Source organism: Triticum dicoccoides, chromosome 4B (assembly GCF_002162155.2).
Source record: "Triticum dicoccoides isolate Atlit2015 ecotype Zavitan chromosome 4B, WEW_v2.0, whole genome shotgun sequence".
Classification (NCBI taxonomy): domain Eukaryota; kingdom Viridiplantae; phylum Streptophyta; class Magnoliopsida; order Poales; family Poaceae; genus Triticum; species Triticum dicoccoides.
The window spans coordinates 470,928,952-470,935,943 of NC_041387.1; positions in this window are offsets into that span (position 1 = coordinate 470,928,952).

Below are 6,992 nucleotides of genomic sequence, written 5' to 3' on the forward strand. Positions count from 1 at the left end.
CATGCCGATAGAGCTGCGCTTGACGAGCTCGTTGTTGATGATGTTGTAGGCGGATGCCCGACGCTGAATTTGCCGAGCTTCGGTCTCGTCCATGGGGAGAACCCCATTCTCCAGAAATTCTGATATTGACAGGGCCCAAGATGGGACCGCGACCACGGTGAAGACGGCCACCAGGGTGGGTTCCGAGTCGGCAGCCCCTGGGCCGGGTTGAGCAGCTCCCGGGTTGGGGACGGCGACGGCCGAGTCCGGGGTGATGGTGGCTGGGTTGAGCTGAGAGCCCCCAGGCCGGGTTCGGCAGCCCCTGGGTCGGCTTGCGGTGTGGCCGGGTCTTCTGGAATGTGGATGGACTCGGAGTCCGGCGATGGCTTGACGGATGACTTGCGCAGGTGCTCGAGGGAGACGCCGGACGGGATGGCTTGACGTGACGAGGCAATCTTGATGAGCGTGTCGGCTGCCTCGTTCTCCGTGCGCGGGACGTGGAGGAACTCGCAGCCCTCGAAGGATCCGCGACAACTTCTGGACGAGGAAGCGGTAGCTTTCCATGTTAGAGTCGCAGGCGTCCCACTCGTCGGAGCACTGCTGCACCACCAGGTCCGAGTCACCGTAGCACAGGATGCGCCGGATGCCGAGTTCCTTGGCAAGCCGGAGGCCGTGCACAAGGGCTTCATATTCGGCGATGTTGTTGGAGGCGGCAAAGTGGATCTAGAGTGCATACCAGAGCCGGTCGCCCTTTGGAGATGACAGTACGATGCTGGCCCCTAAGTCGAGTCGCATCTTGGACCCGTCGAAGTGCATGCGCCAATGCGTCGAGTCGGGAGGCGGCGGCAAGTACTGGGTCTCGGTCCAGTCGACGAGGAAATCGGTCAGGACCTGAGACTTGATCGTGGTACGGGGCTTGTGGAGGATGGTGTGGCCGGCTAGATGGATCTCCCATTTGGCGACCCGGCCAGAGGCGTCCCGGAACCCGATGATTTCTCCGGTAGGCGCCGTGCTGACGACGGTGACGACGTGCTCTTGAAAGTACTGCTTCGGCTTCTTGGCAGTGAGGTACACGCCGTAACACATCTTCTGGTAGTGTGGGTAGTTCTGCTTGGAGGTGGAGAGCACCTCGCTCGGGTAGTAGACCGGGCACTGGACGGCCTAGATCTTGCCCTTCTTTGGCCGCTCGACCACCAGCACCGTGCTGACCCCCGCGAGGTCGCGGCTATGTAGAGCAACAACGACTCCTTGTCGGTCGGCACGGCCAGGACTGGTGCGGTGGAGAGCACGCGCTTGAGGTCTTGGAAGGCTTCGTCCGCCTTGCCGTTCCACTCGAACGGGCTTGTCTTCTTCATCAGCTGGTACAGGGGTAGCGCCCTCTTGCCCAGCCGGCTTAGAAACCGGCTGACCGAGGCCAAGCATCCGGTGAATTTCTGGACATCGCGCAGCCGAGCTGGCTTGCGCATGCACTTGATGGCCTTGATCTTCTCTGGGTTCGCCTCAATCCTGCGTTCCAAGACGAGGAAGCCGAGCAGCTTTCCGGCCGGGACGCCGAAGATGAACTTTTTCGGGTTGAGCTTGACCTAGTATTCACGGAGGTTGGCAAATGTTTCCTTCAAATTGTCAAGGAGCATGAGGTGCTGCTTGGTCTTCACCACGATATCGTCCACGTACACGTGGATGTTGTGGCCGAGTTGTGGTAGCAGGCATTTCTGCATGCAGCGTTGGAAGGTGGCGCTGGCGTTCTTCAAGCCGAACGACATGGTGATGTAGCAATACGCCCCAAAGGGCGTGATGAAGGATGTCTTCAGGGCATCGGCCGGGTCCAGCTTGATCTGGTGGTAGCCAGAGTAAGCGTCCAGGAAGGACAGGAGCTCGCACCCAGCGGTCGAGTCGATGACTTGGTCGATCCGCGGGAGAGCAAACGGATCCTTGGGATAGGCCTTGTTGAGGCTGGTGTAGTCGATACACATGCGCCACGTCTTGTTCTTCTTCAGGACGAGGACTGGATTGGCCAGCCACTCGGGGTGAAACACTTCCATTATGAAGTCGGCCGCCAAAAGCTTGGCAACCTCTTCACCAATGGTTCTTCTCTTCTCTTCGAAAAATCGACGGAGGGGTTGATGGACAGGCTTGGTGTCCTTGCAGACGTGGAGTTTGTGCTCGGCGTACTTCCTCGGGATACCCGGCATGTCCTTGGGGGTCCATGCGAAGATATCCCGATTCTCATGGAGGAAGTCGACGAGCTCGCCTTCCTATTTGCTATCTAGGCGGGCGCCTACGACAACATACTTGCTGCAGCTGGGGTCTTCCGGGTTGAGCTTCACCTTCTTGGTCTCCTTGGAGGGCTTGAAGGCGGCCTCGTCGGCCGGGTCCAGGGTCGGGATTGACGCGGCGGAGGCCTCGCTGGCCAGGGCGATGATCCGGTCGAGCTGGCGCCGCTCCTCGGCAATGACCAGCAACTCGGCCAATTTGGCGCCGTCTCGGACACACTCCAGAGACTTGCGGTAGTCGCCGGTGACGGTAATGCGGCCCTTGGGACCCGACATCTTCATCTTCAGGTATGCGTAGTGGGGAACCACCATGAACTTGGTGAGCGCGGGTCGGCCCAGAAATGCATGATATGCGCTGGACAGGTCCACCACCTCGAACCAGACCGGTTCGCATTGGAAGTGGCTGCTGTTACTGAACAGGACATCGAGCCGGACCCGGCCAATGGGCGAGTAGGAGAGGCCGGGTACGATGCCGTGGAAGACTGTCCGGGTTGGCTCCAGGTCCTCGGCCTTGAGGCCGAGCTTGGTCATTGTGTCGTGGTAGAGGATATTGATGCTGCTGCCGCCGTTGATGAGGACTCGGGAGAACTTCCATGTACGCCGTGCGACGGTGGTGGGGTTGAGGACGAGGGCGTATCCACTCGGACTCGGCATGACTGTCGGGTGATCCTCCCGGGTCCAGGTGATCGAGCGATCCGACCAGTGCATGAAATCCAGCTTGGCCGGGACGACGGTGTTCACCTCCTGCCGAAGGAGGCGCTCGCTGCGCTTGTCATCGCCGAGGCTGGTGAAGACGATGTAGGTCGCATTCTGGTCCGGGTAGGCGTCGTTTCGCATCGCGCCGCCAGGGGGAGGCGGCAGTCCTGCGCCTGGAGCTGGAGCCGGAGCCGGAGGAGGCGGAACGTCTCCCTCATGATGCGCTTGGTGATGGCGCACTGCCGAAGCGTGTGCGTGCAGGGTCTTGCGCCATTGTGGTGCTTGCATGGGGCGTCGAGCATCTCTTCGAAACTCATGGCGGGTTGCCACGCCATCTTGCCGGTCTGCCGGCGCTTCGTTGCTGGGTCCGCCGCGGGCTCGGCGGCCGCGATGAGCCGGTTGTCGTGACGTTGCGCCGGCTGGTCGGCATTGCGCTTGTTGTTTTGGTGATGCTGCTGCCGGCTGTTTTCACCGGCCGGCTTCGGGGGAGGAACAGGCTTCGCCTTGCCGGCTTCATCGAGTGCCACCTGGATCTTCATGGCGGAATCGGCGTTGGCGTACTTGTCCGTCGTCACCATGAGCGCGGCCATGGTTGGTGGCTGGGAGCGTAAGAGCTTGTGCTTGAGGAGGGTGCCGTCTCGGCACCCGCTGATGAAGTATTGGATTGCCTGGACTTCATGGACGCCCTCGCAGCTGTTCCTGAGCTCGGTCCAGCGTGCGAGGTACTCTAGTCTGGTCTCCTTCGGCCCCTGCACGCACATGGCGAGCTGGCTGGGGTGACCAGGTCGCTTGTATGTCCCCGTGAAGTTGCGGACAAAGGCTTCCTCGAAGTCGACCCACGCATTGATGCTGCCCATCGGTAGGCTGTTCAACCATGTGTGGGCCGACCCCTGGAGCATGAGCGGTGCGTAGCGCACGCCGCACGGCGAGACGACGATTGGCACCGGTGATGCCAATGGCCGTGGTGTAGTCAGTGAGCCAGTCTTCTGGCTTCATGGTCCCATTATACTTGGGGGTGTCGCGGGGGAGTACGAACCCCTTGGGAAAGGGCTCCTCCCGGATGCGTGGGCCGAAGCATGCCGGCCCAATAGCGCCGCTCTCCTCCACCTCCAGGGAGCAAGCAAGCTGATCGAGGCGGTGGCGCGCATCGGCGTTATCGATGGCGTGCGAGCCGAGTCGACTAGCGGCCAGGCCCCGAGGGGCTGGGTCGGTTGGAGCCGGATGCTGGCCATGCTGGCCGGGTCCATGCTGGGCCTCCGGGGCGGGCTCGTTGCCCAGAGCGTCGGCGGCGGTGGCGGACGGGTTGCATCGGGTCCGTGCTTGGCCGGAGTGCGCCTCGCCGGGCGGCGAGGAAGCCGTGTGCAGAAGTTCGCCGGGTCCGCCAAGGCGGGCGGAGCCGGACCCGGCCGGCTTCGCGAGCTAGTTGAGGCAATCCTGCTGGGTGTTAGCGGCATGGAGGAGCTCGCGCATCCGCCCGATGCGTTCCTTGAGCTCCTCCCCTGCGAGTTGGCCAATGCCGACCGCGGCTGCCTCCGCAGCGCGCATGTTCTTGACTGGGGTCTCGTAGATGGTCCGGACGGCGCCGAAGGCCCAACCGATTGCTCCTCCGCGGGCGCGACTATCGGCGACCCAGCTTGGCTCGGCCGCGGCGGGCGTGAATCCATGGGTGGCGTCGTGCTCCATCTGAGCGGCCTCCAGGCGACGCCTGGTGGCGGCCAGCATCTCGGACAGGTCCAGCATCTGCTGGCGCCTGTCCTCGAGCTGGGTTTCGGCTTCGGCGATGTTGGTGGCGTCGACGATAGTGCCGATGGGGATGCGGAGGCTCTGCATCATGGCACGCAGCGGGTCAGACGGCTCGGTCCGTGCCGCGGTGGCCCCGGCTTCTGCGACTCTCCTCGCCTTTCTTGACGAGGAAGAGACGCCATCGCCGGTGACGAAGACCTCCACATGGGCATCCATCGCCCCGGCAGTGAATCCGCCGCTAAGGGAGAGCGGAGAGTCGGAGTAGCTGAGCACCTCGCTGGGGTACTCGTCGACCGCGAACGCATCGGAGATGCGCTGCATGGTGAAGGAGGCAGCGAGCGCGCCGATGACGTCATCCGCCAGAGTGACGGACTCGTCGGAGTAGGAGAAGGGCCCCGTCTGAAGCATGCTCCCGGCCAGTTCCTCGAGCTGCCCCATGGTGGGCGTCAATTGTCATGGTGGGCGCACGGCAGAAGCCAAGGGATGGCTAAAGAGAGGAGGAGGCTCGAGGGTGCTGGTGGGCTCCACAGGCGAGGTTGATATGCACGGGCGCGGGACGCCGGACATACCCAGGTTCGGGGCTCTCCGGAGAGATAACACCCCTAGTCCTGCCGAGTTTAGTTGGATGATCGATAGTACAATGTCGCTCCTGCAGCTGTATGGAAGAGGAAGGAAGCTGGCCAAGGCTTGGGCTGCTTCTTCTCCCCGGTGTCGCTGTTGGGTGGATGGTCCTATGCTTGCTTGTGTTTCTCTTACATATGTCTCGTATCTCTCTCGTATCGCATGCCTTATGCCCCTGTTGGCGTGGGTTTCTGGGGGGCTTTATAGATCAACCCACCCAGGGTTACAATGGTCATATGCCGAGTCGATGGGTCCGTATTGTCAGTGTTCGGGGTACCGGGCTGGGTCCTGCTTGTGGGCTTGTGGTTCGCTGGGTTCCCCTAGGTGCGGGCCCGCATGCCAAGGAGGACTGTGCACCGTCTTGTCGATCGTCAGGGCATGGAAGAGTCGAGTCATGTACAATGCTCTCTGTCAGGCTGCCGCTTGCTGTCGTCAGTGGTGAGGGCGGGAGCACAGTTGCCACGCCAGCCCTGGTCAGCGGGTAGGTAAGGGGTACTGTTGCCACGCTCCGGCTGACCATAGGCATGGGCGGGAACACTGTTGTTTTGGTCATTGGTGGTTCAGGTCTCGTCCCATCGTACGGCCTAGATGGGGCGGGAGCTGACCCGTGGCTGGGTTGTCGTGGACGCCACGGGTGGGTTGGCTTGCTGGGGAAGCCATGGCTGAGCCGGGTTGAGTAGCCTTGCGCTAGCTGCTGCAGCCAGGTCGACGTACCTTGCCGAGTCGAGGGGCTTGGCCGGGTTGCGGGCCTTGCCGGGTCGAGCAACCCGGCCAGGCGCGTGCCAGTTAGTGGGGTGATGCGGGCCCCGCTGTTTTTGAAAAGGATCCGGCTTCCGTTGCCTGCCCGGGTTCATCCCCCCGACATCTTCCTCTCCCAAATAAGGATTCAAATCTGCAATGTTAAAAGTGGGACTAACCCCAAAATCTGCAGGTAGCTCAAGTTTATATGCATTATCATTTATTTTCTCTAACACCTTAAAAGGTCCAGCAACACGTGGCATTAGCTTTGATTTGCGCAAATCAGGAAATCTATCCTTACGTAAATGTAACCAAACAAGATCTCCAGGTGCAAACACAACATGTTTTCTACCCTTATCTCCAGCAAGTTTATATTTAGCATTCATACGCTCAATGTTTTCCTTAGTTAACTCATGCATTTTTAAAATCAATTCAGCATGTTGTTTAGCATCAAAATTAACCTTCTCCGAAGATGGAAGAGGCAACAAATCAATAGGTGCACGAGGTAGGAAACCATACACAACTTCAAAAGGGCACATCTTAGTAGTAGAATGCAATGAACGATTATAAGCAAATTCAATATGAGGCAAGCATTCCTCCCACATTTTCTTATTATTCTTCAAAACAACCCTAAGCATAGTAGACAATGTTCTATTGACTACCTCAGTTTGTCCATCAGTTTGGGGGTGACAAGCAGTTTAGTCCCCAACTTAGCCCATAAACACCTCCAGAAGTGGCTAAGAAATTTAGTTTCCCGATCTGAAACAATAGTATTTGGCACACCATGCAAGCGAATAATTTCACGAAAGAACAAATCATCAACATTAACAGCATCATCGCTTTTATGACATGGTATAAAGTGTGCCATTTTCAAGAATCAATCCACGACAACAAATATGTTATCCCTCCCCTTCTTTGTTCGAGGTAAACCTAAAACAAAGT